Genomic DNA, 6,000 nt, shown 5'->3' with positions numbered 1-6,000 from the left:
CTCATGGGAAATATAAACCTCACAGAATGCCTCTCAGACTCTTTCAGCCCTCCCACGGGATAAGAGATGTATTCTATGAAGTCCATCAAAGAAAACAAGAAGATGCTATTTTTCACATGAACAGGATAGGATGCTTGTTTTTTCTCCACAAACTTGATGGCATTTCGAAGGTAAGCCAAATAAGTGATTGTCGTCAGCCATGCTGCCACGTTAACTCTCCAGATGCCAAATCGGTCACCGCATGGGAACTTGATGGCGCGGAGTTGGCGGCTGAAAATGTTTATTGAGAGTTTGAAGGTGAGACTTGCCTGAATGCACGGACATGGCACGTTTCACCTCGTCAGCCTATCCAAAAAAAGTTTTGATATGAAAACCAAGCTGAATGATACCCAAAGATGTAAACATTTTGATGGTTTTCTTTCTTTTCCCTCATATTATTTTAAAAATACATTGCTTTGAAATTTAAATTGTTCCTGTTTTTAAGGGGTAGCCAGTATGAAAAGTGCTTTAACTGAACCCAAGCCAAAAATGTTTGTCATGATTTCTTTACCATTTTTTATAAAGATGAATTTCCAGTGTTCCAGGTCTACCCCTTCAAATTGGAACTCTCTCATTTTGTTGATTATTATACAGTAACATTTACCTTTTAAAGAGTGACCAAATGAAAATGTCTTATATTTTCAATGAGATTTTCTATGTTAATACAAAAAGGAATACTTGCTTTCTCTTTAAAAGTAGTTTAAGTTTTTTTTGCCAAATACTTAGCTATCTTACAGAAATATGTAACCAAATACCTCGACCAACCCGATCTCCAAAAAATTGTAAAATAGCAATGTTTTGGACCAACGTTGCTATGTTACAATTTCGGCTCCAAAATTATAAAATGGTAAAGTTTTTTTCTGGGAGTCCCCAACCCTGGGGACCCCTCTAACCTACCCTCTCCCACCCCCCACACCTAACCCTAACCCAGACCCTAAACCTAAAACGTTACCATTTTACAATTTTGGAGCCGAAATTGTAACATAGCAACGTTGGTCCAAAACGTTGCTATAAAACTTTGGAGACTGTGTTGCCCTGACATGTTTTAACATTCATAGTCTTTAGCTTTGATGACACCTCCTCATAACCAAAGCACAGTAACATGCGTGTAAGTGTGATAATATACACTGTGTGTGAATAGCTGACAGTATGTGAACCTTGAGGGCAGTAGCTTTGAGGAGGAACCTGAGATTCAGCTTTAAGACTCTTTTTCTTAATTGTTTTGTGATATTAGTTGGTTATCCAAAGAACACAACTAAATTTAATTAAGTGGAATATCTCATTGTGAAGAAATGTGAAATTTGAAAGCTTTGGACCATTTTCTCCTATCCATGACAGAAAGAAATCAGATCTAAAAAAAGAGACCGAAAGAGTGGTCACCTCGACGTTTTATTGCCCTCAAGGTTGACCTTAACCCTTAATGAGTGTTAAAGGTTGACTCAAAAGCACTGCAATATTCTCCTCTCCTTCTGCTTTCTTACAGTATTGAAAGGTGTAAAAGAAATGTGATGCCAAAAAAAGTGTATTTGATACGGAAGATCTTCTTATAGTGTGAAGTGTGTAGTGTAGATTTCTCATTTTCTTAAATGGAAAACATTTGTTGGTTCGGTTTGGAGAATTTTATTTCTCTTTTTTGTTTGAGTCTTTGACTTTAATTCCCCTTCCTGTGTACAGCATAAGTTGCCAAAACAAAATATATGTTTGTTTTATGTTTATTATTATTATTATTGTCAATATTATTAGAACTGATAACAGAAATATAACAATAATTTTCAGTCAACCCATTTTCCCATGATTTGTTTTATTTTATTTTATTTTATTGCTGTGTAAGGATGATGTGAAAATGTTAGAATTATTTTGTGGTGGTCTTTGAGCAAGTGAGGTGGGTTTTCTATAAAGGATCATTTCACGATAAGTGGAGAGGAGTATTATTAGATGTTTTGAAGTAAAACGCACCTGCTGCCCTAAAGACCTACTGACTAGAAGGAAGAAAAACTACAAAAAATGTAGGGAAGTAGGAACAGGCTGCTAGTAGGCCTACCAATGCTTTAATAATGATACATGATTTTCTGTTTTCTGTAGGCATTCCACTGGTTTATTATAGCCAACTGAAAACCTAAAGCTTTAACATGTGTAGAGAAGGAGTCTGTCCTTGTCTTTGGTTTGGAGTGGAGTACAAACAGGATGACAGAGACAAGCTGCAGCCAAAACCAGAGACCAAGTTGTAATTCACAAAGTGTCTACAGTACTTTTCATGTCGCTTTATGGAAACACTGTTACTGCCACATATTTATTTATTTATTTATGCAATGGTTATTACAAGACAACATTAGCACTTCACCGCCACATAGAAAATGTGGAGTTCATACGACAAGACATGAAATCTCTCAATTTCTTCTTCTTATCTGCTGTAATATTGATCATTATTTACTAAGAAACAGGATACATACAGGATACTATGGATTTGCATCTTTGTAACTCAGTTGCAAATATCCCTGTAAACACAAATATTAGCTTCTTCTAGAATGTTATATGGAAAAGTTAGGCTTAAAAAATAGTAGTAGACAGAATAACGCCACTCAGCTATCACATTAGGGTTTCTAAACATGAGGTAAATTAGATATTGCCTTTAAATGCACTTATTAAAAGAACAATTGAGCATCCCAAATAGTAATGGCATATTGGTATACAAGTAAGCATATGTTGTATTATATATGGTATAAAAAGAAAAGAAAAGATTAGATTTTGATACAAAATTAATGTTGCTTTCATGGTGGCTTCATGCTTTGTACTTTTTGGGATGCCATAATTTTCATTGGTCTGATTCAAACTAAACAACTTGGTCTCTTTGCATGTCTGCTATATCTGATGATGTGATAATCTGATGATTCTGATGTCTGCTATATCTGATGATCTGATGATCTGATGATTCTGATGTCTGCTATATCTGATGATCTGATGATTCTGATGTCTGCTATATCTGAATCTGTGTTGTACTCTGCTTTCTCTTATTCCTTGATCACATTCCACTGCGCACAAAACCAAATAAAGAATTTTTACTAGAGCAGTGCTTCTCTTACTGTACAGTCACTTTGCATTTATTTTGCCTGCAACTAATGGGTTAGGGTTAGAGGGTTAGGGTTAGGGTTAGGGGGTTAGGGATAGAGGGTTAGGGGGTTAGGGTTAGGGGGTCCGTGGTCTAATTTGTGTCAGGTGCTTGACATGAAAACGTTTGAGAACCACTGGGTTAAGGTGGATGAAATAATGGAACAACGCAACACAAAACTTTTTTAGCTAACCCTTTTTCTATAGGCTAGTAGTTATTTAGCGACTCCTCGTGGACGTCGGATTTCTGTCTTTCAGAGGCTGTAGAGAGCTCAGTCTTAAAGCCAGAGTGAAAATACTGTTATCATATGATATGAAACTGTCTGAAGCATGCAAAGCCTCTTTAGCGTTCAGTTTGAGACTAAACAAAGATACAAATAATGACGCGTTTTTCACAAGTCCCAACATAGAGGTGTTAACATATGCATTCAATCTCAAGTGGATTTAGTTTAGAAGATGAACGAAAATACAAAGGCTGCATGGCCAAATCAAAGGAAATAGCTTTAATTGGCCCGTTCTTCTCATCAGTCTTGTCTCTCCCTTGGTCCCCAGCCAAGGCAGTGGATTCTCCCTCCTCAGCAGATACTGAGAGGATGTGTCAGTGCTGCAGTCTGCAACACTAACCTACACGTATGTGTGTGTCAGTGCTGCACTCTACAACACTAACCTACACGTATGTGTGTGTCAGTACTGCAGTCTGCAACACTAACCTACACGTATGTGTGTGTCAGTGCTGCACTCTACAACACTAACCTACACGTATGTGTGTGTCAGTACTGCAGTCTACAACACTAACCTACACGTATGTGTGTGTCAGTGCTGCAGTCTGCAACACTAACCTACACGTATGTGTGTGTCAGTGCTGCAGTCTGCAACACTAACCTACACGTATGTGTGTATGGGTGGTATGGGAGCTATAGCTGACTCCCATATGGCTCTGACTCATATCTCCTTTGCCTCTAGCGCTGCATCAGAGACCTTTCATATAATAGAGACAGCCCATTGCAGGCGCCGCCAATAATAAGAAAAGGTACTTCCTAAGGTAGGTAACTTGAGCTAGAGATCATGAGTTCCCAAACTCCACACACACACACACACACACACACACACACACACACACACACACACACACACACACACACACACCACACATATGCCACAAAGCTGCCCCTTGTGTGCTCAGTTGTAAGTTAACTAAGATATTTGATTAAAAACATATTTTTTTTCCAACCACAGATTTAGCTACTACATCAACAAACTTTATATGTAGCTTTAGCTAATCACTCCCTGCTAATGAACAAAGTTAATTTTCTCCTGATCTGTCGGTCTGAAAATTTTCCTTTTAGTGTCAGAATGTTCAGAAGATATGCATGTGGCCTGTGGAAAATCAATAATTACTATGATGATGACTACTGGGGCGAAATAATCTGTCATAATTTGAGATCACGTTCACTTCTCCCATTAGACTCCAATAGACTCAGGACCTGCTGCTAGACTCCTAGGTGGGCGTGGCAGTGGGTGGAAAGTAGGGATGAGCGAGTATACCATTATCTGTATCTGTATCCGTTTAACCAACTCAATGATCTGTATTGCCAATGTTAGTGCGCTAATGTTTTGGTGGCAAGGGACTCCTGGCAATTTAGCTCTTGGGGCCCCCCTGTGGCTGGAAATGAAGGGCAGCTCTATTGCCAACTCCTCTCTGCCCGCCATGTTATTTTTTAAGCTAGAGAGGCCGGGGACTTTACAAAATTTTAATTTTGTTATGAAAAACGGTCAAAATTCTACTAAGACTGCATATAAGACCTTACATGACTAACAATGTATTTGTGGCGTAGAGGCTTTCTCTGCATTAATATTTTTCACCTAACAGCATGCATTTATTTTACAATCAAATTATCCTGCAATGGTACAGTAGCACTATAACACTGGTTTGTGCCAAACAGCTCTTTTCTGCAAAAGAAAAAAAAAGTATTGAATTGTTGGTGCAGAAAGCTGCTTATCTCCACATGCTTTGTTGTCTCTCAAGGACCAGAATGTATTCTTCCAAAAAAAGGAAAGAAAACACTCTTTCTCGTGTCTCCAGAGAAGGAACCATCTCGCTGATGGCTGACAAATCCAAGGTTGAGATAAAGCCTGGGGAAGAATGGAGGAGGCAGCTATTCTTGAGGGTGGCATTAATTGGCAAGAAGGTAGAGAAACAGACAGTCACAGAGAAATATATTGAGAAGCCAGTAGTTATTTATAGAAACAGGTCCTTCACTGTGAGACGACTTGTATGGCTCCCCAAGAGGCAGATGCCTCCTCTGCCCTTCCTGATGTATGAAATTTCAGTAGCACACAAACAGTTAAGTTAAGTTAAGTTAAGTTATCCTTTATTTATCCCCTTGGGGAAATTCATCCTCTGCATTTGACCCATCCTCTACTAGGAACCTTCCTAGAACTAGGAGCAGTGGGCAGCCACTGTGCAGCGCCCGGGGACCAACTCCAGTTCTTTTGCCAATACCTTGGTCAGGAGCACTGACAGGAGTATTAACCCTAACATACATGTCTTTCTTGATGGTGGGAGGAAACCGGAGCACCCGGAGAAAACCCACACGGACACGGGGAGAACATGCAAACTCCACACAGAAAGGACCTGGGACGGACCGGGGTTCGAACCCGGGACCTTCTTGCTGTGAGGCAACAGTGTTAACTACTGAGCCACCGTGCCGTCCATGGCAAGAGGCAGATGCCTCCTCTGCCCTTCCTGATGTATGAAATTTCAGTAGCACACAAACAGCAAAATATGAATTATTGATTGCCCCTATGTCAACAATGCCATGGCTATGCAGCCACAAATACTAGTGTTTTATGTCA

This window comes from Poromitra crassiceps (genome assembly GCF_964638095.1).
Source record: "Poromitra crassiceps genome assembly, chromosome: 11".
NCBI classification, from domain to species: domain Eukaryota; kingdom Metazoa; phylum Chordata; class Actinopteri; order Beryciformes; family Melamphaidae; genus Poromitra; species Poromitra crassiceps.
The sequence above is the reverse complement of the archived record's forward strand: the minus strand, read 5'-3'. Positions refer to the sequence as shown.